The following is a 26,743-nucleotide window of genomic DNA, read 5'->3' as shown; positions in this document are numbered from 1 at the left end:
ATTTACACATCAGTTGCAGATATATGATGCTTCATTCCTAAATATTTCAGCTTGCATCTCTAAAGTATGACATTTTTCTACAGAACATACCAACTTTGCATCTATATAAATGAAAGGAATTCAGTAGTATGATATACGAACGGCTGTATATGTTATCCAGGATTGATATATGTATATAACCAGGTATATATCTGTTACATATACATCTTATATATATTATCATTATATATCTATAGCCAGTATTGATTATTTTAAAAAGCTGAAGTCATGGGCTTCCCTGGTGGCGCAGTGGTTGAGAGTCCGTCTGCCGATGCAGAGGACATGGGTTTGTGCCCCGGTCCAGGAAGATCCCACATGCTATGGAGTGGCTAGGCCTGTGAGCCATGGCTGCTGAGCCTGCGCGTACGGAGCCTGTGCTCCACAATGGGAGAGGCCACAACAGTGAGAGGTCCACGTACCGCAAAAAAAAAAAAAAATTAAAATGCATAGAATGGAAGGATTATACTTTCTAAATGTAGAAACCTGGATGTTGCTTTGAAACTTGTTATTTGCCTTATTGGCACCTGCGCATCTCTGTGATCAGACTAGGACAAACTTCATTGTTACTGCTGGTTTTTTTAATATGAGAAAAGTGACAGAACAAATGTCATGCAAGAATGTAGAAGTAGTGACTTTAAGCTGTTACCTTCTAGGAAGATGCTGATTGTAGTGCTCTTCCAGGTGCTCTATTATGTCCTCTAATTCTCTTGCACCTCCTAAAGGCTTTATGTAAGATAACTTTCATGACATTTTAACCATCCTGAAAATGTGTTATTTGCTATTATATATAGCGTATATGTGTGTGTGTGTAGAATGATGCCAATTCTTTTATTTGATTACATAATTATATCAATAGGCAAAACTTACATGAGGAGTGGTTGTTGAGGGAGCAGAAAGCACAAGAGGATTTAAGAATAAAGAAGCAAAAGGAAGAGGCAGCTAGTAAACAGCAGGAAGAACAAGAGGTATGCTTTTAGTCAAATTAATCAACTACCTAACTAGTTAACTAAAATAACTTCTAATTAAAATAGAGAATGACTTTTTCACGTTAACAATTACATGCCTTGAACAACAGCAACAAAAATACTTTGAGGACTTCCCTGGTGGCACAGTGCTTGAGAGTCCGCCTGCCGATGCAGGGAACACGGGTTCATGTCCTGGTCCGGGAAGATCCCACATGCCGCGGAGAAGCTGGGCCCATGAGCCATGGCTGCTGAGCCTGCACGTCTGGAGCCTGTGCTCCGCAGCGAGAGGGGCCACACCAGTGAGAGGCCCACGTACCGCAAAAAAAAAAAAAATCTTTGAAAGTGATGGTCTTTGTAACCAATATATTTAATTTTTTTAATTTATTTATCCCATATGTTGAATGTTTTAAAAATTAAGTATGGGGGAAAAATACGTTTCTTTTCTCTTGGAAGAGAAAGTTGAGGGAAGAATGGGAAGAATATCAGAGAAGAGAGAGAGAAGAGGAGGAACAGAAACTACAGGAGAAAAGAGAAAAAGAGGTGGTTCTTATCATAGGAGGATAAATACACTGTGTATAGTGTGCAGATAGGCTATATGATGGATTTGAAGCTATGGGCATGTGAGGGCTTGTAGTTCTTTGGTTTGTTTTTAAAAAGCCGTATTTTTTAGTGGAGACATACATATTCTTTGTGTCCATGCAATAGCAGTTAAGACTATCTTAATTTAACGGTTTCTTCAGCTTTACCCAGTGTAGTGCAAAAGCAGCCATGGCAGTATGGAAACAAATAGGTGTAGCTATGTTCTAATAAAGCTTTATATAGAAGCAGACAGCTGGCCCCTGCTTTACACTTTGTACCACTCTAGCAAATGATGTGACTCTCAGGTTCAACTGTGTGAGTTGACTTGTTTAGGAAAAAACATTTTGTATACTTGACATGTTTATTTCATTCCTTAAAGGCTTAACAGCTTGTGTCCTGCCACCAAAACTATTTGATTTTGAGAAAGCAGGGATCGAATATTTAAGATTTAGATTTTTGCTATCGTTGTTCTCATTAAATCTTGACTTGCTTTCAAACCTGTAGCTAACAGACAGTTTGCTAATTTAAAAAGGTAATCTGTAAGGTGTATGTACATATCTTTCATGTCTTTCAGGATTCTTTCTAAACATTGATTTGATGTATTTTGCTGCTTTCCTTAATAGGGTGATTATTTCAAAAATTCACAACCCATCTTTACTTGAAATGATTCATCAGCATTTTTCTTTTCTGTATTCTAAGTTTGAATAACATAAAATTGAGTAGTTAACCATCTCATAATGGAGAAAAATGGATTTGGTTGTGTCTTGGTCATAATGGAGTAGAAATAGTCTCCACAACTTTGTTTTTTGTATTTCAGCCATTAGTTAACTCCAGTGCAAATTTTAGGCACCTTAATTTGAGCACTACTTTCTAGATGAGGTGAGATGTATCAGGGGACAAGAAATTTGGAACTTTTAAATTTTTTTATAGAGAGGACTCAATTGCCATTTTAACTATGGAATTTTTTTCATTTGAGGTTTCCAGGGTTCAGATAGAAGCTCTGGCTTCTTTTAAATGCTCTGATTTTTTTAAGGAAGTCTAGAAGGCATTAAAGAGAAGCATAAAGTACAGTCATCCCTGGGTATCTCTGGTGATTGATTGGTTCTAGGGACCCTGATGGCAGCAGTCCCCAACATTTTTGGAACCAGGGACCAGTTCTGTAGAAGACAGTTTTCCGTGGACAGGGTGGGAATGGTTCAGGTGGTAATGCGAGCCATGGGGAGCGGTAGATGAAGCTTCACTCACTTGCCTGCTGCTCACCTGCTGTGCAGCCCAGGGATTGGAGACCCCTGCCTGAGGGTACTGAAATCAGTGGGTGCTCAAGTGAAATGGTGTAGGATTTGCATATAACCTAGGCACATCATTCTATATACTTTAAATCATTTTTAGATTTTTATAATGCCCAATACACTTTAAAAGGTACAAAAATAGTTGCTAGCGCATTGCAAATTAAGACTTTGCTTTTTGGAACTTTGTGGGGTGTTTTCCCAAATACTTTTTTTTGTTTTTGTTTTTGTTTTGTTTGTTTGTTTGTTTTTTTGCGGTACGCGGGGCCCCTCACTGCTGTGGCCTCTCCCGTTGCGGAGCACAGGCTCCAGACACGCAGGCTCAGCGGCCATGGCTCACGGGCCCAGCCGCTCCGCGGCACGTGGGATCCTCCCAGACCGGGGCACGAACCCATGTCCCCTGCATCGGCAGGCGGACTCTCAACCACTGCGCCACCAGGGGAGCCCCCCAAATACTTTTGTACTATCGTTGGTTGATGGCTGTGGAACCCACACATACAGAGGAATGACTGTAGATTCTAAGTGGATTTAAGAAATATATGTGATTCTGCTATGTGCTAGACAGTTGTCTAGTTAATGGGATAAGACAGTGGAAAAGATACAGTCCCTGCTCTTAGTGTTACTTTGCTAGATGGGGGAGCCATATGATAAGTTGCCCAAAAAGATAATTTCCAGTGGTGTTAAGTGCTACAAAGACATAAAACAAGGTGATCTGATAGAGTGATGGGCATAGTTGAGTACTTCCTTAGATAAATGATCATGGAATATTTCTCTGAGAAGCCGATGTTTTATGCTGTTACCTGAGTACAAAAATCTCAGGGGCTCTACGCAGAGGGAAGGGCCCAGAACGTAGAACTGAAAGGAGGTGAGGATGTTTGAATCCCAGAGACCAAAGGAGAGAGTGGCAGGGGCAGGGAGGAGATCAGAAGGGTAGACAGGGTCAGATCATTTAAGGCCTCCTGGATTTGAAGGAGGAGTTTGGACTTCATGTTAAGTGTAATGGAAAGCCATTGTCTTTACTTTTAACAAATCATTTATCACTTTTGTATAAAGAATAGGGAAACTGGAGGGGTGGGACAGGAAGGGTGGGAGGGAGGGAGACACAAGAGGGAAGAGATATGGGAACATATGTATATGTATAACTGATTCACTTTGTTATAAAGCAAAAAGAAAAGAATAGGGAGTAGGGAACAGTGACCAAAGAGGCAAGAGTCAAGATACGCTGCTGTTTCAAATAGGATATGATATGTTGGTAATTTGTATGATGATAGTGCTTTACAAAGATAAGTACACAGATCTGGGGTACGTTAATACAGAGTCAACAAGATTGCTCATGGTAAATTGAGGGTAGAGGTGTGAAAGGGAATGGAAGAATCCAAGTCATACTCTCAGGTGTTTAGTTTGAATAAGAGGGGAAGTAAAAGGAAGCACCATTTACTGAGATGTGACACTTAGAGGGTCGACAAGGAGGAAACAAAAGTTCTGTTTTGAGCTTGGAGGACTCTTACATGCAACTAGATTTATCAAGTCTTTTATGTAATTCTTTAAGGAGCTAGAGAAGAGAAGTCTAACATGATTAAAATTTGTTTAAATGTCAGTTAAATAGAAATTTACTGAAATTTTGGAGAACTTACTTTGCCTTATCAAAAAGTTTGAAATAGCTCATAAATCCTAAATACTACTGTTCATGTCATATTTTTGACTTTTTTAAAATGTTAATGATGTTGTGGCTAGCATTGTGTTTTATAATACTGATACCTCATCTTAAAAACTTGTATGTGGTATATATGCTTAAACATAGTAACTGTTGTTCCTGAAACTTACAGGAATATTCTTAAATATTTTATAATGTGTTTTATTACATTTTCTATTTCAATAAAAATTCTCACCTATATCCTTTTGAAAGCTTTTCAGAAGATCTGTGCTGTAGAAAGCAAATAAGAACATAAAACCTTGCATGTATAAGCTTTTTAAAATTTTAAGTTGAGATTCTTAACCACAAAAACTAGCTATGGGGCTTCCCTGGTGGTGCAGTAGTTGAGAGTCCGCCTGCCAATGCAGGGGACGTGGGTTCGTGCCCCGGTCCAGGAAGATCCCACATGATGCGGAGCGGCTGGGCCTGTGAGCCGTGGCTGCTGAGCCTGCGCATCTGGAGCCTGTGCTCCACAATGGGAGAGGGCACAACAGCGAGACGCCCGAGTACCGCAAAAAAAAAAAAAAAAAAAAAAAAAAAAACTAGCTATGAGTTACCTGACTTCCAGATTTTTATTAATCCCATGTTTGCATTTGTAGGAATCTGTGCAGAAGATGCTGGAACCGGCTGAAAATGAGGTATTTTTCAAAACTTTCATTAAAATTTTGATACCAGTGAACATTTCTTTAAAAAGAATACTTCTGAGGCTTCCCGGGTGGCCCAGTGGTTGAGAATCTGCCTGCCAATGCAGGGGACACGGGTTTGAGCCCTGGTCTGGGAAGATCCCACATGCCACGGAGCAACTAAGCCCGTGTGCCACAGCTACTGAGCCTGCGTGACTGGAGCCTGGGCTCTGCAACAGGAGAAGCCCTCGACAGTGAGAGGCCTGTGCACCGCGATGAAGAGTGGCCCCCGCTCGCTGCAACTAGAGAAAGCCCTCGCACAGAAACGAAGACCCAACACAGCCAAAAATAAATAAATAAATAAATAAATAAATAAATAAATAAAAAGAATACTTCTGGTAATGTTAATTTTGTGGTAAACTACTTAGATCCTGTCTGAATGTGGGAATCACTCTGTAGGTGTGTGATTTGTACAGCAGCAACAACAGAAGTGAACTGCTAAACAAAAACAAAAATCACCCTGGTGGACTGGAATTGTTTATAGTCCTTAAAGTGTATGTAAACAACATCACACACTCTTATGCCCATAGGGATGATTTAACTTGATTCAGAGTAACTTAGGTTGTTCTCAGGGAATGGTTCCCTAACAAGTCCTTCAACACTTTTCGGAATGGATGGACAGAAGGGAAACCTTGATGACTGCTCCTCGTAGCCATAGTGATGCCTGATGATGGGCAGTGACTGGGAGCCAGGAGAGACATATAGCCCCTGTCTCATGACAATTCTTTGTAGAGTCTAGATTCTGTGATACAACTTAAATGTGTATATTCTTACATGAATCTGTTTTTATTTTTGACCACAATATTTCGAATATACTTTAAATCTTTAATTCTGATGGATTTTTAAAACTACCAGTAAAATTATGGTTATTTTCAACAGTTGGAAAGTGGTGCCACATGGCAAAATCCAGAACCACCCACGGACTTAAGAATAATGGAGAAAGATCGAGCTAATTGTCCATTCTACAGTAAAACGGGAGCCTGCAGATTTGGAGATAGGTAACCAGTTTTGTTTTATCACATCAGAATTAAGAGAGTTGAACCATTGAGGTTCTTGAGTTCTTTTTTTTGGGAGAGACACAGTCTTCAGTTTAAATTATTGATCATGTATCTGCTGCCTTTTTGCCACTTTTCCAGTCCTCCAGCTGACTGTACTCTGCTTCCCCCATACCTATTTCTTGGGTAGACTTAACCTAGTTCTCTGGTGGTGCTTCCTTTACTTTGCTCCCACACTTTATAAAGATCTTTTGCTTCTTGTTTTTTACCCTGTGCTTGCATTGGTCCATGTGGACAACATGATTGGGGAAATAATACATTTGTGCTGTTTCCAGGAACCTTAGAACCCTGGCTTTGTTTTTCCAGTGGAAAACACTTGCACAAAATGAGCTTTTTAAAATTGCTTTGTTTAAATGGATATCTGCGCAGGATAGGATCAGAGTGAAGAGAGGGAGTATTCACATTAACCATTCTCAGTATACTCAGGCTCAGGAACAGCCCTCTTGGTTCAAAAACTAGGTTTAGTAGCTGTCATTTTGGGAAAATTAATTAAGATCTCTGTGCCGTATTTTCCTTATCTATAAAACAGGGATTAAAAATAGTATCACCCTTATAAGGTGACTGTGAGCCTGAAATGAGTGAATACATGGGAAGCACACAGAACAGTGCCAGGCATGTGGCAAGCCCTAAGTGTTTGCTTGTGTTTTCATTATGATCATTGTTTCTGTAGTTCTCTGAACCATTCTTGTTCTGTATCTCTTTGGGATCAGTGTTTCTGAAACAGGACATTCATGTGGAAAACTAAGTGTTGATCTCTTCATTCATTTAACAAATATCTGTATTCCAGGCACTTGTCATTTTTATAATTTGGTTCATTTATCAATAAACTATTTGGGGGCTTCCCTGGTGGTGCAGTGGTTGAGAGTCCGCCTGCCGATGCAGGGGACATGGGTTCGTGCCCCGGTCCGGGAAGATCCCACGTGCCGCAGAGCGGCTGGACCCGTGAGCCATGGCCGCTGAGCCTGTGCATCCGGAGCCTGTGCTCCGCAATGGGAGGGGCCACAACAGTGAAAGGCCCGCATTTGGGAAATAAATAAATAAACAATTCAAAGTAGGCACAATAATCTGCCCCTATCCACAGGGCATATGTTCCAAGCACCCCAGTGGATGGCTGAGCCACAGTAAGTACCAAACTCACAGTATGCTATGTTTTTTCCTATAACAATAACCAATAACCAAAACCAATAACAAAGATTAATTATTAAAATAGACACAGTAAGAGATTAATAATAATAAAATGAAACAATTATAGCAGTATGCTGTAATAAAAGTTATAGGAATGTGCTGTCTTTCTCAAAATATCTTGTACTACATTCACCCTTATGATGATGTGAGATCCTGAAATGCCCACATGATGAGATGACATGAGATAAATGACTTAGGCTTCTGTTGATGATGATAGAAGGAAGGAAGATCATCTGTTTTGGTGATACTGTATCATTAAACCATGATGATATTGATGGTTGGATGCCAGGAGCAGGTGGTGCCATTGGATGGAGATCCTTGGCAGGATATAGAGTAGGACAGCACAATATTTCATGACTCTGCTTAGAACAGTGCACAATTTAAAACTTACAAGTTGTTTATTTCCAGAATTTTCCATTTAATGTTTTTTTTGTTTGTTTTTGTTTGTTTGTTTGTTTGTTTTTTGCTGCATGCGGGTCTTTCACTGTTGTGGTCTCTCCCGTTACGGAGCACAGGCTCCGGACGCGCAGGCTCAGCAGCCATGGCTCACGGGCCCAGCCGCTCCGCGGCATGTGGGGTCTTCCCGGACCAGGGCACGAACCCATGTCCCCTGCATCAGCAGGTGGACTCTCAACCACTGCACCACCAGGGAAGCCCCCATTTAATGTTTTAAGATGCTGGTTGACCAAGGATAAACGAAAAGATGGGTAACAGGAGACAAACTGAGTAATTAGAGTAATCTCTGTCAGTAGTAAGTAATTCAGTAAATTTATTATGTATTCTACAGAGGAGAAGATCTAATCATAATTTTTATGTCCTATTAATGCCAAATCCATGAAACTATGTGGTTCTTTTATATTTTACTCATAAAATTATCCTTGCTGTGAGTTTTTCCTTCTTCAAAATACTGACCTTTGCTTTCTTTTTTTTCCACCCTAAACTTGTCTTCACCTTTTTACATGTCTAAAAACAGTAATTCTGAACCTTGAATCACATTAGGATCATATTAAAAACTTTAAAGAAAAATATTCTTTAGCCTCACTTCAAATTATGTTAATCAAAATCTCAGACATTTTGAAATGTCTCCAGATGTTTTCAGTGTGCCCCAGGATTGAGAGCCATTATCGTAGAATATTTAACTCCCTTTTTGTTTTATAGCTGGGATTATACTTGCCCAGGTTATCTGTGAAGGGATTCATAAAATGTGGTGAACAGTGAAAGCTTCCTCTTGAGGAACCAGGAGCTAACCAAGAAGAGGGATTTTATTCTGTTTAGTAACCTTTAGAACCCAAATGTAGGTTTAATTTCATCAAAAATAGTAATAATTCATTGATTTAATATACTCCCCCTCATAAATATTTGGTGGATTATGTTTGAAAGACAGCTGAGACTCAAAATGTATTCACATTTGTGTGCATAGTTGAACTAAAGTCCAAGTTTCAAGATTTTAGCTGCCTGATCCCTTGTTTATGTTGTACTCCCAATATTCCCGTGAATTTTAAGACTTTAAGGTTATACTTGGGAGTCCCCTGGTGATCCAGTGATTAGGACTTCGCACTTTCACTCTGGAGGGCCCAGGTTCAATTCCTGGTTGGGAAACTAAGATCCCACAAGCCACACAGCAAGGCAAAAAAAAGACTGTCCTTTTATTGGGTTTATGTGAGAAGAAGGGAGATATCCTAAACAGTTTTAGGAAATCAGTTGACTGTACTTAATTTGCGGAAAGGGGAAAGGAACCTCACACTCTGAAAACCCACACCTGAGAGCTGTTTCAAGGAAATATCCACAGTGGTCAGATTAGTTTGTGACAGTTCTTAATACTTTCACAGGCATATGAAATTAGCATTAAAACTGTCCAAAAAAAGAAATATATACATATATTATATATATATTTATATATATTATATATATATTAATATATATATAATATATTATATATATATATAAATATATATATATATGTATATGAGTTACTCAGGCATTTTCATCATTCAGGTGACGAATTGTGAGATAGAAGTCTGTGGAATTAGCAGTTAAATCTAAGGCCATCTTCTCAGACAAATTTACTGTTCCACTTTTACAGAGAACTGTAGTGACTTGCCCCAGATCATTTCAAGCATTCTTTTCTGTTAAGGTTTGCGAGATCATTGGAAAAATACATTCATAACCTAAGCATTTCTTTGGTTGCATGTTTTTATAAGTAGAACTAAGTTCATCTGGAATCTTTCTAGAATTGGCATTTTTTGGAGTCACGGCTTTGAGAGTTCTTTCCTCCCCCTGCCCCCCAAAAGAACATAACTACTAATGATACTGAAGATATTCATATCTGTCTTGAGTATTTATTCATATCTTACCTTCTTCCAGAAGTGACTGTAAAAAGCTACATACTAAGTTAAATAAAATAGAGGAAATGGGAAGCAAGGCAGAGAGAAGGAAACAAGTTATTTTGAATATGCAGTACTTTTGACTCTGCATTTTAATGCGTTCCAGTTCTTTTCAGGTGATTCTTGGAATCACAGAGGATCAGTACCATGCCTTCAAAAATACCACTTAGCTAACTTTTCAATAGGAGCTGTCAGGCCATCATTTTTTAACATACTCAAGCTTGTGTGGGTATTTCCAGGTACAGTGGGGATTTTCCCTAAACAGTGACTCGGCTGTGTCCCAAAATTCCCAGATGCTCATTTGACACCCTAGAAACTAGATCTGGGTTATAATCCTGTGAACAGAATTTTAAATTCATTAATTAAGGTGCTTGTTTGCTACTATATTTATTTACAGCTATAAAATTTCATTTTACAGTTAACAGTGCCAACCAAGGTAAGTCCTCCCAATTCTGTAGGTAGCTACTTGGGAATATGGATCACATTACAGATTGAATAATCTAGAAGGTCATTTGGAGAGTAGAAAATTTCACATTAGTTAGCGCTGAACATTTCAGACCTATGCATGATTTGTATTGGGCATTCTGTATGCATTATCTCAGTAGGTACATAGATGTATAATCTCTATATACTTTTTTGTCTTACAAAACTGAACCTCTATACCCATAAAACAACTCTGCATTTCTCTCTTCCCCCAGGTCGCTGGCATCCACGACTGACCAGTTTTTAACTACAAAATATTAACCATGAACTGTTAATTACTTGGAACCTTGAAATAAAAATTATATTCTCATGTTATCTTAGGACAAGAAAGTAAAAATAATAAAGGTCATATGAAGCATTTTTAAATTATTCAAGTACCAGTGAGTTAAGTCAGCACAGCCCTGACCCAGTTGAAACTGCAAAAGAGAATCCCATTTTTCGTAAACGTTAACATTGTTTCTTAAATAAAAATTAAATTATATATATATAATGCCATATAACAAACAGGCCCTAGACTGTAAGGTGGTCAGATCTGGATCATTTCTCACAAGCCGTGTGACTTGGACAAGTGAGCTTTTTTAGGCCTCAGCTTGCTTCTTTTCAAAGTGGGGGAAATACTACCCATGATTGTCTTAGTGGGTTGCAAGGATCAGAGAAAAACATAAAATGCCATGAAAACTGTAAAATATTATATATAGAATAAGATTAACTGTTGTTACAGTGTTCATGTAAACACAGTTTCCCGTCATCAAGTCCCCCCTTCTTATTAAAAGCATGTTTACGACGTTTGGGATGGAGCAGTGCAGAAGGGACGACTATGACCCTGACGCAAGCCTGGAGTACAGCGAAGAGGAGACCTACCAGCAGTTCGTGGACTTCTATGATGACATGCTCCCCAAGTTCAAGAACGTGGGGAAAGTGGTCCAGTTCAAGGTGGGCACATGCAGTGCGCATGGAGGACGGGACAAGTTCACCTCCCTCTGAAGTACTGGATGGGATGGGAAAGCAAGGGTACAGGCTCTCCGCCTGGGTGGGACGTGCACTGTGGTGTAGGGTCTGGTGCCATGTTGGAAGGAAATGTTAATTCCTTTTGTCTCCCTCTCCATCCACCTCAGTGCAATACAGTAGAGATACTACTTGAAATTGTAAAGAGGTACTAGCATGACATTTCCTGGGTTCTGAGGTTTTGATGAGAAAAGATCTTTCATCCACTCAGTACCTTTATGGTCCCTCTCTTTTCCAGCCTGTGAATTCTCTGCATAAGGTCCTCTGCAGAGAGCTGTCCAAGCATTTATTAAGGGGCTGCATATGATGGGGAATGGACCATCTTACTTGTAGTTGGTCTCAGCTACAACTGCATTGTAACACAGCTTGCTGATTGATGTATTATGTTGATAGTGCCAGCTTGCAACTTCTGCCCAAAGTATGCATTATTTCTTCTGGAACTACCAAAGAACATAAACCTTGACCTTTTTTTAGATCATGTTTATAGATTGGATATTTTCAAACAAAACATAATGTTCCAAAAATCATGATTTGTGTTACTGAGTAAAGGAATGCAAATTACACATAACTTTTAAAAAATATTTTTAGGGCTTCCCTTGTGGCGCAGTGATTGAGAGCCCACCTGCCGATGCAGGGGACACAGGTTCGTGCCCCCGTCCGGGAGGATCCTGCGTGCCATGGAGCAGCTAGGCCCGTGAGACACAGCCACTGGGCCTGCGCGTCCAGAGCCTATGCCCCGCAATGGGAGAGGCCACAACAGTGAGAGGCCCGCGTACCACAAAAAAAAAATATATATATATATATTTTTAAAGGTCAGGTCTTAAAGTCAGGTCTTTTGCTCTCAAGAACCAATAGTGGAATCCTGATAGAGAAGCCTCCTACCTTGTTTATGCTTTGATCAGATTCTGACCTTAATGATTTTGTTATCTTAAAGCAGAGGCTGTCATGTAATTTGAAAAAAGATGGAATTAAAGCTATGGATTTTTTTTTTCTGATAGTTGGAAATAACAGGTAAATTGAAAGTAAAAAACACAGCAACTTCTAGTAAAGGACACTCTTGCCACAGTTCAAGACTAAATTTAATTTCTAAATTCAGAGCTATACTTTTGTTTACTGACTCTGAGTTTGTTTTTAATTTCTTTTAAAATTTTCTTTCCTCTTATCTTTTGCTACTGTTGTATATATCGTCCTGACTTCTCACTAATTCTCAGTACAGTTTGCCCTCTATATCTGTACGTTCCACATTTGCAGATTCTGCAACTGCAGATACAACCAGCGGTGGATTGAAGGTATTCCCCAGCCCCCACCCCCAAATCCAAAAAGTTCCAAAAAAGCAGAACTTGAATTTGCCACACACTGACAGCTACTTATATAGCATTTACATTGTATTAGGTATTATAAGTAATCCAGAGATGATTTAAAGTTTATGGGAGAATGTGCATAGGTTATGTGCAAATATTGTACCCTTTTATATAAGGGACTTGAGCATCCATGGATTTTGGTATCCAAGGAGTCCTGGAACCAATCCCCTAAGGAAACCAAGGAATGACTGTACAACTAATAAAAAGTGAAGTGGAAGTGCCTGTCAGACACAGCACAATATCGTTAGAAGCGCAGGCCATGGAGTCATTGTGGTTTGACTAACCCTGTGCTCCAGAACATGTCACTTTACCTTTTTATGAATTTTCCTCATATCAAAAGTGAATTATCACTGTATTCCTTCTTGAGATCTCTAAATCATACTGCTTCTAAACCTTACGGCTCCTTAATGGAAATCTTGCTGTTCATGCATAACCACTATCTAAAATTTTCTTTTGCTTAAAATTCTGAGCTCTATGGTATATTTTTTCTTTCAGATGTATTAAAATATAATTGACATACAGCACTTTATAACTTTACGGTGTCCCACATAATGACTTGACCTATACATACTGCAAAATGATTATCACAGCAAGTTTAGTTACATTCATCACCTCATATAATTAATAAAAAAGTTTTTTCCCTTGTGATGAGGACTCTGAGGATTTACTCTCTTAACTTTCAGATATATTACACAATGGTGTTAACTATAATCAGTGTACCTCCCAGTACTTATTTATCTTACAACTGGAAGTTTGTACCTTTTGACCACCTTCATCCAGTTTTCCCAACTCTGTTAACTATAAATCTGATCTCTTTTTCAATAAGTTCATTTTTGTTTTTGTATTTGTTTTTAAGATTCCACATGTAAGTGAGGTCACACTGTATATGTCTTTCTCTGTCTGACTTATTTCACTTAGCATAATGCCCTCAGCGTCTACCCATGTTGTCACAAATAGCAGGCTTTCTTCCTTTTTATGGCTGAATACTATTCCACTGTGTGTATATGTGTGTGTGTGTGTGTATATATATATATGTGTGTGTGTGTATATATATATATATATATATATATCACTTTTTTTTAACCCACTCATCCATCAGTAGACATTTAGTTTGTTACCATGTCTTTGCTATTGTAAATACTGCTGTAGTGAACATCAGGATGCCTATATTTTTTTGAATAAATGTTCCAATATCTTCAGATAAATACCCAGAAGTGGGTTTCCTACATCATATGGTAGATTTATTTATTTTTTTTTATTTTTTGCGATACGCGGGCCTCTCACTGCTGTGGCCTCTCCCGCTGCAGAGCACAGCCTCCAGACGTGCAGGCTCAGTGGCCATGGCTCATGGGCCCAGCCACTCCACGGCATGTGGGATCTTCCCAGACCGGGGCACGAACCCGTGTCCCCTGCATCGACAGGCGGACTCTCAACCACTGCACCACCAGGGAACCCCGGTAGATTTATTTTTAATTTTTTGAAGAACCGCCATACTGTTCTCCATAGTGGCTGTACCAACTTACATTCCCACCAGCAGTGTAGGAGGGTTCCCTTTTCTCCACACCCTCTCCAGCATTTATTTTTTGTAGATTTTTTGAAAATAATAGTTGCCATTTTTTTCATTGTTTTCTAACTATTTTGTAGACTCATTGTTGCTTGTTTCTTATCCTGCTCTCTTTTTTTACCTCCTTTTGCAATTTGACGTTGGGACTTCCCTGGCAGTCTGGCGGTAAAGAATCCACCTTCCAATGCAGAGGATGTGGGTTCAATCCCTGGTTGGTGAAGTAAGGTCCCACATGGTTCAGGGCAACTAAGCCAATGTGCCTCAACTAGAGAGCCCGGGTACCACAAACTACAGAGCCCAGGCGCTCTGGAGCCCACACACTGCACCTAGAGAGAAGCCCACGTGCCTCAAAAAAGATCCTGCATGCCACAACAAAGACCTGACACAGCCAAAAATAAAAATAAATAAATAAAATATTTTTTAATGTATTTAAAGTAAAAAGATGGCACATCCCCACATTGGGCTCATGTTCCTGACCCATCAAATGCAAAAATGCCTAGGACTTGAGTCTGAGGGAGGGAAGAAGACAAATAAAATATTTTTAAAAAAATGATTTGATGTCATCTGTATCAGTGTACTTTGACTTATTTATCATGTTCCTTTGTGTAACTACTACAGGTTTTTTACTTGTTACCTTGAGTCTTACATTCCTAAATTTTACACTTTTACATTTCCTCCCCTCACACTTTAGGTTATAATGCAGTTTACATGTTTTTTATATAGTGTATCCAGTGGCAAATTATTATAATTATGGTTATCTTTAATTTTTTTATGTAGTCAAATGTATCAATGTTTTATTGATTTTGGCTCTTGTTAGACTCTTCCTATTACAGGAGGAGTGTATATCAATATATGTTTTCCTTAGTCTTTATCCTTGTGTGATTTCCTTTCTCTCTCTCTCTTTTTTTTTTTTTTCTGGCGGTACCATGGATCTTAGTTCCCTGACCAGGTATCGAACCTGTGCCCTCTGCAGTGGAAGCACATAGTCCTAACCACTGGACCATCAGGGAATTCCCCTGGTTATCTTTAATATGATTAAACTTTTAAACTAGAGTTGTAAGTGAATTATACAGCACCGGTTGTGTATTAGAGATGGTAATGACTTTGAAAATTTAGCATTGCCAGTGAAACATATTTTTATGATGTAATTCTTATCCTTTTACTTCCATTTGAAGAACTTTCTTTAGCATTTCTTGTAAGGCAGGTCTAGTGGTGATGAAATCCCTTAGATTTTCTTTGTTCAGGGAAGTGTTTATATTTGCTTCGTTTTTGAAGGACAGCTTTGCTAGGTATGGTATTCTTGGTTGACTTTTTTTCTTTTCAGTATTATGAATATATCATTCCATTCTTTCCTGGCCTGAAAGGTTTCTGTTGAGAAATCCACCTATATTCTTATGCGGGGGGTAAGGAGGATTTCTTCCCCTTGTATGTGACTTGTCACTTTACTCTTGCTTTCAATTTTTTTTTTTGTCTTTTACTTTAGACAGGGTAATTTACAATGTCTTGGTTTAGCCATTTTGGGCCTTTCATGCCTCATGGATCTGTCATTTCTCTTTACAGCTTTGAGAAGTTTCCAGTCATTATTGCTTTAAATGTACTTTTTGTTCCTTTCTCTTTCTCCTTCCTTCTGGGATTCTCATAATGCAAATATTGTTTCTGTTGGTGGTATCCCATAAGTCCTGTAGGCTTTCTTCACTCTATTTTATTTTTTCTTTTTGCTCCTCTGATTGTATAATTTCAAATGTCCTGTCTTCTTAATTGATTCTTAGGTCAAGTCTGCTATTGAGGTTCTCTTCAGTTTAGTCACTGTATCCTTTACCTCTAGGATTTTTATTTTTCCTGCTTTTATTTTTGTTTATCTTTTCTTACTTGAACTTTTTGTTTTCTTTACACATTGTTTTCCTAATTTCCTTTAAGTTGTTTGCCTGTGTGTTCTTGTAACTTACTAAACTTCTTTAAGAGGATTGTTTTGAATTTACCAGTTTATAATTCTCCATTTCTTTCTGTTCACTTATTAGAGCTTTATTAGTTTCCACTGATGGTGCCATGTTACCCTGATTTTTCATGGTCCTTGATTTCTTAACATTGATACATTTGAGGAAGCAGTCTTTTCGCCAGAAGTCTCTTCTCCAAGCCTAACTTAGAGTCCTGGAAGTGTGAGTTGATAGAGTCCTTTGGCAGGTGGGGCTTCTTGTCAGGGTCTATTTTTGCACTGGGCCACTGCCTAAGCTCTGAGATGGTGGGGGAAGAGGCAGAGCTGGCTGATAACAGTTGGAGAGGATTGCTGGCTTGGTTTCCTGTACAAGGAAGACTATGGTTGCCTGGGTTCTCTGGTTCAGTTTCCTAGATCAGGCACCCCCAACCTCCAGCTGTGGGCCGGTACCCATCTGTGGCCTGTTAGGAACCAGGCCACACAGCAGGAGGTGAGTGGCGGGCGAGCAAGTGAAACTTCATCTGCCACTCCCCATCACTTGCATTTCCGCTTGAACCATTCCCCTCTGTCCCCTCCCACCCCACCCCCAGTCCGTGGAAAATTTATCTTCCATGAAACAGGCCCCTGGTGCCAAAAAGGTTGGGGACTGCTGTCCTAGATGGTTAGTTCTGGGTACTATAGTCAGCAGTAGGTAGGGATATAAATTTTCTTTGCCCTCACAGGGCAGGAAAATAAGTCCCAGGGTCAGTTAAGCATGTTTGGGGACTCAAATCAATCAGGCAAGACTATGCACTGAATTCTTGGCCAGATAGGATCATTGGCTTTACTCTGCAGACAGGGAAGGCTATGGGCTATGCTCTTCTCAAGTGTTACTGTAACATTGGCTGTACTGTGGGCTATACAGCTTCCCATGTGCTCCAGTTATGTTTCTTGATAGGTGGACTGAAAGCTGTACTCATCAGTTGGTGGAGCTATGAGTTAGTTTTCTTCCCCACACTGGATCAAAGGCCAGCAAGGTTTCTGTCTGGGGATCAAATTTAGCAGAACTATGCACCAAGTTCCCTGGGCTCTCTGTATGAGCTCTTTACAGGCATACGTTTTACTTCAGTTCACAGATATCTGAGGTTTTTGTACAAATTGAAGGTGTATAGCAACTCATGTTGAGCAAATCTATTGACACCATTTTTTTCAACTGCATTTGCTTATGTCTCTGTCACATTTTTGTAATTGCAATATTTCAAACTTTTTCACTTTATTATATTTGTTATGGTATCTCTGATTAGTGATCTTTGATGTTACTATTGCAAAAAGATTATGACTCGCTGAAGGCTCAGATGATGGTTAGCATTTTTTAGCAATAAAGCATTTTAATGTATGTACATTTTTTTAGACATAATGCTTTTGCACTCTTTTTTTTTTTTTTTTTTTTTTGTGGTACGCGAGCCTCTCACTGTTGTGGCCTCTCCCATTGCGGAGCACAGGCTCCAGACGCGCAGGCTCAACGGCCATGGCTCACAGGCCTAGCTGCTGCACGGCATGTGGGATCTTCCTGGACCGGGGCACGAACCCGTGTCCCCTGCATTGGCAGGCAGACTCTCAACCAGTGCGCCACAAGGGAAGCCTGCTTTTGCACTCTTGATAAACTTCATTATTACATGCTCTGAGAAACCAAAAAATTTGTGTAACTCATTTTATTGCAGTGTTCAATTTACTGCAGTGGTCTGGAATCAAACCCAAAATATCTCTGAGATATGTCCATAATGTTAATTGCAAAGCTTGTGCTAATCAGACTGGCAATTATAAATGGAAAGCAGTTAGTAAATTTTTAGTATGAAAGCTTTTTAAACATTTATTATGGAAATTTTTAAAAGGTCCTTGGTGTAACTGGGCTAAATCATCTCTAAGTTCCCTTGTACTGTCTTCTGAGGCCTTTTACTCTTCCTGTAAGGGTAGTAGTATAAATCATATATAGTGTAATTCAATACTGATACTGTCCCCCTCCCTTTTGGGGAGTGGGGTGCTCTAATAAACATATTCTAATAAATTGGTAAACTTAAAAAATTATTTTGGGAAAAAAAATCTAAACTTTACTATGAATGTTTGCAGGTTTTTCTACCATTATATAAATATATATGTATATGCATTTGTGTCTCTATATATTCATATGTATGTATTTGTGTATATATGTTTGTGTCTGGAATTCAAAGATATACCCATTCTCAAGATGGTGTTCATTTATGTGAGCAAGATGGGAGAATAGAGTGAAATGGCTTCAGCATTTCAAGAAAGTACAACTTTAACATTCTACTTATTTTTTTACAATCTTAGTCAAAAATGGAAATTAAAGTGGCCTGTATATGACTGATTTATATTTATTGTGGTTTTATGCATATGGAAACATTTTATATTTATTGAAGAATGAATCTGATCAACAGAGATAACATAATTGGGGCCTGCAGTCCTGCTGCATGATGAAGTATGCCTTTAATAAAAGTGAGAGTAAGGTATCTCACTTTTGAAATCTTTTTTTGGTAACTACATGGGGTAATACTAGCCTAGACAAAGTGTATTCGATAACTGAATTTTTTTTTCCTTAAGTTTTTTTATGATAGAATACTTCATTGTTCTTTAGGTCAGCTGCAACTTGGAACCTCATCTGAGGGGCAATGTGTATGTTCAATATCAATCATAAGTATTCTGAACATAAATATGTCCATGTTTTGTAACACATCTCTTTTGTTTATGTTGACTTCTGGGATTATTCCACTGATATATATCTTTTATATGCATGATATTTTTAACAATGTAAACATCAAGAGCTGATACAGAAAATGTATTCTTTGTGTATTTATATGGTTTTGAACAAGTTTCAATAGTTATATTATTATGTATATAATTTAGTAATTAAGATACAAAACTTGAAAGCAAGGAAAACCAGAATAGAAAATTTAGAAGTATAAATTGAAAGTGTCAGAAATTGAAGCCAATATAAATCATATGTATTTTTTACCAGCTAAGAAAACAGTTAATGTATCATTATTTTGTCTTGATATTTGCCTCATTACATAGCTGATTGGTTAAATTAACCATTGTAGAGCAACAACAATCCTAGCTGAAAAAGAACAAGCTCTAACAGTGGAAATACTTTGCATTTTTAATAGTCAACTCTTTTAAATTGAGAAACCGGTTTGCATCCATCAAAACCTTTTGGAGGGTTAGTAAAAAGATTCCTAGTGTATGTTGAGTTTTAGGAGCTTGAATAATCTCACAAGGGCTCCCTCAGTAGTGACTTTGCAGTCCTATAGTAAATTTAAAAAAGGGTTGATAAATAATAGGGTTATATCTATATATTAGAACATTACTGTAAAATGCATCTGTTAATTTGTGGTGTAAAGGGAAGAAGAATGTCAAGCAGCCCTTTCTCTGTTTAATGGACATTGGTATGCTGGACGAAAGCTTCAGTGTGAATTCTGCCCAGTGACCCGATGGAAAATGGCAACTTGTGGTAGGTAAAATACCATGATGATTTTTTTCCCTTGATTGTTCCACTGCTATATAAAAGGACATTCTTAGTAGGAAAAAAACCTGTTAAAGGGTTTTTTAAAAAAACTGAATCACAAGGAATAGCTCTTATCTTCCCACACATGAGCATTATATAAAGGACATCACATTTTAGATCTGTAATAGACCATGTGGGTCATGTTATGCCATGAGTAACTGAGTTCACAGTGTATTGGTAGCACCCAGGTTATCTAATCTTTGATTCTGAGTTCTGCGTACTACTTTAATAGGCCACATTTTACTTAGCACATTTCTAGAGGTGTTTTCTATTCTTTGACTCCCCTCACTTGAGTGGTTTGTTTCTGTCCATCTTTTATCCTTAATGAATATTCTATCATCTTGTTATGTCATCATGTAATATTTTCTGCCTTACATGAAATACTTGCTTTTGTAAGTTAGAGGTTGATTATAGCTGTTTAGAATCTGTTAAGGGTGTTGTCAGACTAATTCATGAATACAGATCACCAAATCAGAAAATGGGTGAATCCTTTGCTGAGACTATCTAGCAGTTCTGTTGGCCTTGTTATTTTCAAATTTCTTTCTATCAGATGGGCTTAGCCAAATTGTCAGGTGCCTCAGATGAAAAAGGATGAAGCTATAAATGCGTTTGGGGAACACTTTTCTTCCCTGTTACTTTTGTTTGTTTGCTTTGTACTCACTTGCTTAAAATCTCTTATTTAAAAAAAAATGTAACATAAATTCTGAATCACAATAGTGGTTTGGCATTCGGCTTGTAGCAGATGCTGCCATTTTAAAAGCATGTTAAAGTGGCATGGGGGTAGCTTTTAGAAGTAAAACTAAAAGAACAATTTCAACATAAGCTTTAAGACTTGTAAGATGAAAGGGAGAAAATTGTTTTCTCTGTAAAGGTAGGTCGTTTTTGTCAGTTCCTGGGAATCCCATTTGATTTCAGTGACGTGCATCTGTTCATGACTTAGACTTCTCCAAAAGAAGAGGCTATTCTACTTTTTCTTTTTTTTTTTGTAGTAACAGTAGTTTTGATATACAATTCACTTAACAAAATTTATCCTTTTAAAGTACAGAATTCAGTGTTTTTTATTACAGTCAGAACTGTGTGACCATCATCTCTAATTTTAGAACATTTTCTTCACCCTCCAAGAATCTGACACCCATAAGCAGCCACTCTGCATTCTCTACTCCCCCATCTCCTGATAATCAGTAATCTACTCTCCCTCTCCATAGATTTGTCTATTCTGGACATTTCATATACATGGAATCATAGAATATTGACCTTTTGTGTCTGGCTTCTTAGCATGTTTGCAAGACACATACATATTATAGCATGTATCAGAACTTCACTCTTTTTATAATCTAAATTATATTGCTTTCTATGGTATACTACATTTTATTAATTTATTCATTAGTTGATGGACTCCTAGGTTGTTTCCACCTTTTGGATATTACATATAATGCAACTAAGATGTACAGATTTCTATGTGAGTATGTTTCATTTCTTTTGGGTACATGCCCTAGTAGCATAGTTGCAAGATCATATGGTAATTCTGTTTAATGTTTTGAAAAACTGCCAAACCATTTTCTAAAGCATCTGAATTATTTTATAACTCCACCAGCAATGTATGAGTACCAGCTTCTCTATATGCCTGCAATACAGTTGATTTTCTTTTAATTTTACCTATCCTACCAGCTATGACATGGTTATCTCACTGTGGTTTTGATTTGCATTTTCCTAATGGCCAGTTATGTTGAACATCTTTTTATGAAGTTGCTGGTCATTTTTATAATCTTCTGGAGAAATCTCAAATGAACTCCTTCTCCTGTTTCTTAATTGGGTTCTTTTCTTTTTACTATTGAGTTGTAAGTGTTCTTTAGATAATGTAAATAGCAGTCCCTTATCACAATGCTTTGCAAATTATCTTATACTGTATGTTTTTTCACTTTTTTGATGGTGTACTTTGAAGCAGTTTTTAATTTTGATGAAGTTGAATACATTTATTTTTTTTAACATCTTTATTGGGGTATAATTGCTTTACAATGGTGTGTTAGTTTCTGCCCCATAACAAATTGAATCAGTTATACATATACATATGTTCCCGTATCTCTTCCCTCTTGAGTCTCCCTCCCTCCCACCCTCCCTATCCCACCCCTCCAGGAGGTCACAGAGCACCAAGCCAATATCCCTGTGCCATGAGGCTGCTTCTCGCTAGCTATCTACCTTAAGTTTGGTAGTGTGTATATGTCCATGCCTCTATCTTGCCCTGTCACGGCTCACCCTTCCCCCTCCCCATATCCTCAAGTCTGTTCTCCAGTAGGTCTGTGTCTTTATTCCTGTCTTACCCCTAGGTTCTTCATGACATTTTTTTTCTTCTTAAATTCAATATATATGTGTTAGCATATGGTCTTTTTCTTTCTGACTTACTTCACCCTGTATGACAGACTCTAGGTCTATCCACCTCATTACAAATAGCTCAATTTCGTTTCTTTTTATGGCTGAGTAATATTCCATTGTATATATGTGCCACATCTTCTTTATCCATTCATCCAATGATGGGCACTTAGGTTGTTTCCATCTCCGGGCTATTGTAAATAGAGCTGCAATGAACATTTTGGTACATGACTCTTTTTGAATTTTGGTTTTCTCAGGGTATATGCCCAGTAGTGGGATTGCTGGGTCATATGGTAGTTCTATTTGTAGTTTTTTAAGGAACCTCCATACTGTTCTCCATAGTGGCTGAACCAATTCACATTCCCACCAGCAGTGCAAGAGGGTTCCCTTTTCTCCACACCCTCTCCAGCATTTATTGTTTCTAGATTTTTTGATGATGGCCATTCTGACTGGTGTGAGATGATATCTCATTGTAGTTTTGATTTGCATTTCTCTAATGATTAATGATGTTGAGCATTCTTTCATGTGTTTGTTGGCAGTTTGTATATCTTCTTTGGAGAAATGTCTATTTAGGTCTTCTGCCCATTTTTGGATTGGGTTGTTTGTTTTTTTGTTATTGAGCTGCATGAGCTGCTTGTAAATTTTGGAGATGAATCCTTTGTCAGTTGCTTCATTTGCAAATATTTTCTCCCATTCTGAGGGTTGTCTTTTGGTCTTGTTTATGGTTTCCTTTGCTGTGCAAAAGCTTTGAAGTTTCATTAGGTCCCATTTGTGTACTTTTGTTTTTATTTCCATTTCTCTAGAAGGTGGGTCAAAAAGGATCTTGCTGTGATTTATGTCATAGAGTGTTCTGCCTATGTTTTCCTCTAAGAGTTTGATAGTTTCTGGCCTTACATTTAGGTCTTTAATCCATTTTGAGCTTATTTTTCTGTATGGTGTTAGGGAGTGATCTAATCTCATACTTTTACATGTACCTGTCCAGTTTTCCCAGCACCACTTATTGAAGAGGCTGTCCTTTCTCCACTGTACATTCCTGCCACCTTTATCAAAGATAAGGTGCCCATATGTTCGTCGGTTTATCTCTGGGCTTTCTAGCCTCTTCCATTAATCTTTCTGTTTTTGTACCAGTACCATACTGTCTTGATTACTGTACCTTTGTAGTATAGTCTGAAGTCAGGGAGCCTGATTCCTCCAGCTCCTTTTTTCGTTCTCAAGATTGCTTTGGCTATTCGGGGTCTTTTGTGTTTCCATACAAATTGTGAAATTTTTTGTTCTAGTTGTGTGAAAAATGCCAGTGGTAGTTTGATAGGGATTGCATTGAATCTGTAGATTGCTTTGGGTAGTAGAGTCATTTTCAGAATGTTGATTCTTCCAATCCAAGAACATGGTATATCTCTCCATCTATTTGTATCACCTTTAATTTCTTTCATCAGTGTCTTATAATTTTCTGCATACAGGTCTTTTGTCTCCTTAGGTAGGTTTATTCCTAGATATTTTGTTCTTTTTGTTGCAATGGTAAATGGGAGTGTTTTCTTTTTTTTTTTTTTTTTTTTGGGAGTGTTTTCTTGATTTCACTTTCAGATTTTTCATTATTAGTGTATAGGAATGCCAGAGATTTCTGTGCATTAATTTTGTATCCTGCTACTTTACCAAATTCATTGATTAGCTCTAGAAGTTTTCTGGTAGCATCTTTAGGATGCTCTATGTATAGTATCATGTCATCTGCAAACAGTGACAGCTTTACGTCTTCTTTTCTGATATGGATTCCTTTTATTTCCTTTTCTTCTCTGATTGCTGTGGCTAAAACTTCGAAAAATATGTTGAATAACAGTGGTGAGAGTGGGCAACCTTGTCTTGTTCCTGATCTTAGTGGAAATGCTTTCAGTTTTTCACCATTGAGGATGATGTTGGCTGTGGGTTTGTCATATATGGCCTTTGTTATGTTGAGGAAAGTTCCCTCTATGCCTACTTTCTGCAGGGTTTTTATCATAAATAGGTGTTGAATTTTGTCAAAAGCTTTCTCTGCATCTATTGAGATGATCATATGGTTTTTCTCCTTCAGTTTGTTAATATGGTTTATCACATTGATAGATTTGCGTATATTGAAGAATCCTTTCATTCCTGGAATAAACCCTACTTGATCATGGTGTATGATCCTTTTAATGTGCTGTTGGATTCTGTTTGCTAGTATTTTGTTGAGGATTTTTGCATCTATGTTCATCAGCGATATTAGCCTGTAGTTTTCTTTCTTTGTGACATCCTTGTCTGGTTTTTGCATCAAGGTGATGGTGGCCTCGTAGAAGGAATTTGGGAGTGTTCCTCCCTCTGCTATATTTTGGAAGAGTTTGAGAAGGATAGGTGTTAGCTCTTCTCTAAATGTTCGATAGAATTCGCCTGTGAAGCCATCTGGTCCTGGGCTTTTGTTTGTTGGAAGATTTTTAATCACAGTTTCAATTTCAGTGCTTGTGATTGGTCTGTTCATATTTTCTATTTCTTCCTGATTCAGTCTTGGCAGGTTGTGCATTTCTAAGTATTTGTCCATTTCTTCCAGATTTTCCATTTTATTGGCATAGAGTTGCTTGTAGTAATCTCTCATGATCTTTTTTATTTCTTCAGTGTCAGTTGTTACTTCTCCTTTTTCATTTCTAATTCTATTGATTTGAGTCTTCTCCCTTTTTTTCTTGATGAATCTGGCTAGTGGTTTATCTATTTTTGTTTATCTTCTCAAAGAACCAGCTTTTAGATTTATTGATCTTTGCTATTGTTTCCTTCATTTCTTTTTCATTTATTTCTGATCTGATTTTTATGATTTCTTTCCTTCTGCTAGCTCTAGGGTTTTTTTGTTCTTCTTTCTCTAATTGCTTGAGGTGCAAGGTTAGGTTGTTTATTCAAGATGTTTCCTGCTTCTTAAGGTGGGCTTGTATTGCAATAAACTTCCCCCTTAGAACTGCTTTTGCTGCATTCCATAGGTTTTGGGTCGTTGTGTCTCCATTGTCATTTGTTTCTAGGTATTTTTTTATTTCCTCTTTGATTTCTTCAGTGACAACTTCATTATTAAGTAGTGGAATACATTTATTTTTAAAGAATTTTATAGTCTCATCTCAGAGTTTAAGATCCATTTTGAGTTAGCTTTTGTATATAGTATCAAGAAAGAAGGTATTTATTTCACTTTTAACTGTTTTACATATTTGGGGAATTTACTGCTATTTTGAAATGTTTAAAAACGTCAAAGGGATTGTTAAAAAATAGAGTCCACTTTGAGAAGCATCTTTCATATTAACAGAACTTGGTAAAATTTGAAACAGTATGGCAATGTTTATCATCATATTTTAAAACACAAAGAAAATACAGGTTCTTGTAAACCTGTAAGTGCTCCCTTTTCACCAGTAATTCTGTCTTGCCAGCAACATGGCATCAAATCACACTACCATCTAGACTCCAAGGAATGGTTCTGCAGTATTAATTTGGGGATCTGCACTGTCAGTCAGTAGGATGGTGAAGCCCTAGGAAGAAAATAGTGTGGTCAGTATTTGGCTGTGTTCTGAACCATAATCTAGTGGGGAAATGGGATGTTCTTGTTAATTAAAACTTTACGTTTCAGAATGCTATTTGTTAGAACATTTGAATATTTTTGAAATCTTGGAACTTAAAGTATGAAATCAATTTATGCAGGCTGTTTTTAAGCAATACCCAGGAGAAAATAGTCCTATCACAAGCAAACATCAGAAATGTACCTTCTGAAAAGGATGAAGTGCCAGCAGTAAATGCTGTTTCCTCACTTTGCCCCTGCAGGTTTATTTGAAATACAGCAGTGTCCAAGAGGGAAACACTGCAACTTTCTTCACGTGTTCAGAAATCCCAACAATGAGTTTTGGGAAGCGAATTGAGACATGTACCTGTCTCCAGATCGGACTGGCTCCTGCTTCAGTAAGAACTCAGAGAGGAGAGAGCGACCGGGCCGCCACGACGACTACTACAGTAGGCCGCGGAGGAGGAGGAGCCCCGGGGGCAAGAAATCCCACAAGCATGCGTCCAAAAGCCTGGAGAAGCACAGTTCCCAAAGCAGAGGAAGAAGAAGGGGCCGCAGCCGCCGGAGCCGCAGCCGGAGCTCATCCAGGTCCAGGAGCCACAGCAGGAGGACATCGGGGAGCTGAGACTGAACTCTGCACTGTCCCAAATCCAAATAAACTTACCATGTCCTTCAGTGATTGTACACCGTTTTTTATGGCAGCGTAGTTGGATAGAGGGCTCTCAGCTCACGTGGGTTAGCAAGTCTGGCAAAAGCCTGCTTAGATGAAACCTATTCATGAAGACATAAAATATATAGGCGTCGTGAAAGTTACTTATAATCCTAACCCTTAGAGGTAACACTGGAGCATTGCTTTACTTTTTTTCTTCTTACGGGTATTACAAATATTTTTTTATACATAGTTAAGATCATATGGGACTTGTTTCTTTTTTCCCATTAAACTTGTCATATTTCATCTGTTCCTAGATGACATTTATTCACTTCACATTGTGGATTTGTCAGTTGACTTAACACATCTCTTTTATTTTAAACTTCTAATTTCACACTATTCTGAGCTGTAAACAAAGAAAAAT

General features: G+C 38.1%; 1 pseudogene; it reads left to right on the top strand.

Moving 5' to 3' along the window:
• The first annotated feature begins 730 nt into the window (after positions 1-730).
• LOC132419232 (U2 small nuclear ribonucleoprotein auxiliary factor 35 kDa subunit-related protein 2-like) lies at positions 731-26,295 on the top strand (annotated as a pseudogene).
• The last annotated feature ends 448 nt before the right edge of the window (positions 26,296-26,743 follow it).

The sequence above is a fragment of the Delphinus delphis genome, chromosome Y (genome assembly GCF_949987515.2).
Source record: "Delphinus delphis chromosome Y, mDelDel1.2, whole genome shotgun sequence".
NCBI lineage: Eukaryota > Metazoa > Chordata > Mammalia > Artiodactyla > Delphinidae > Delphinus > Delphinus delphis.
This window is presented reverse-complemented; position numbering and strand designations above follow the sequence as displayed.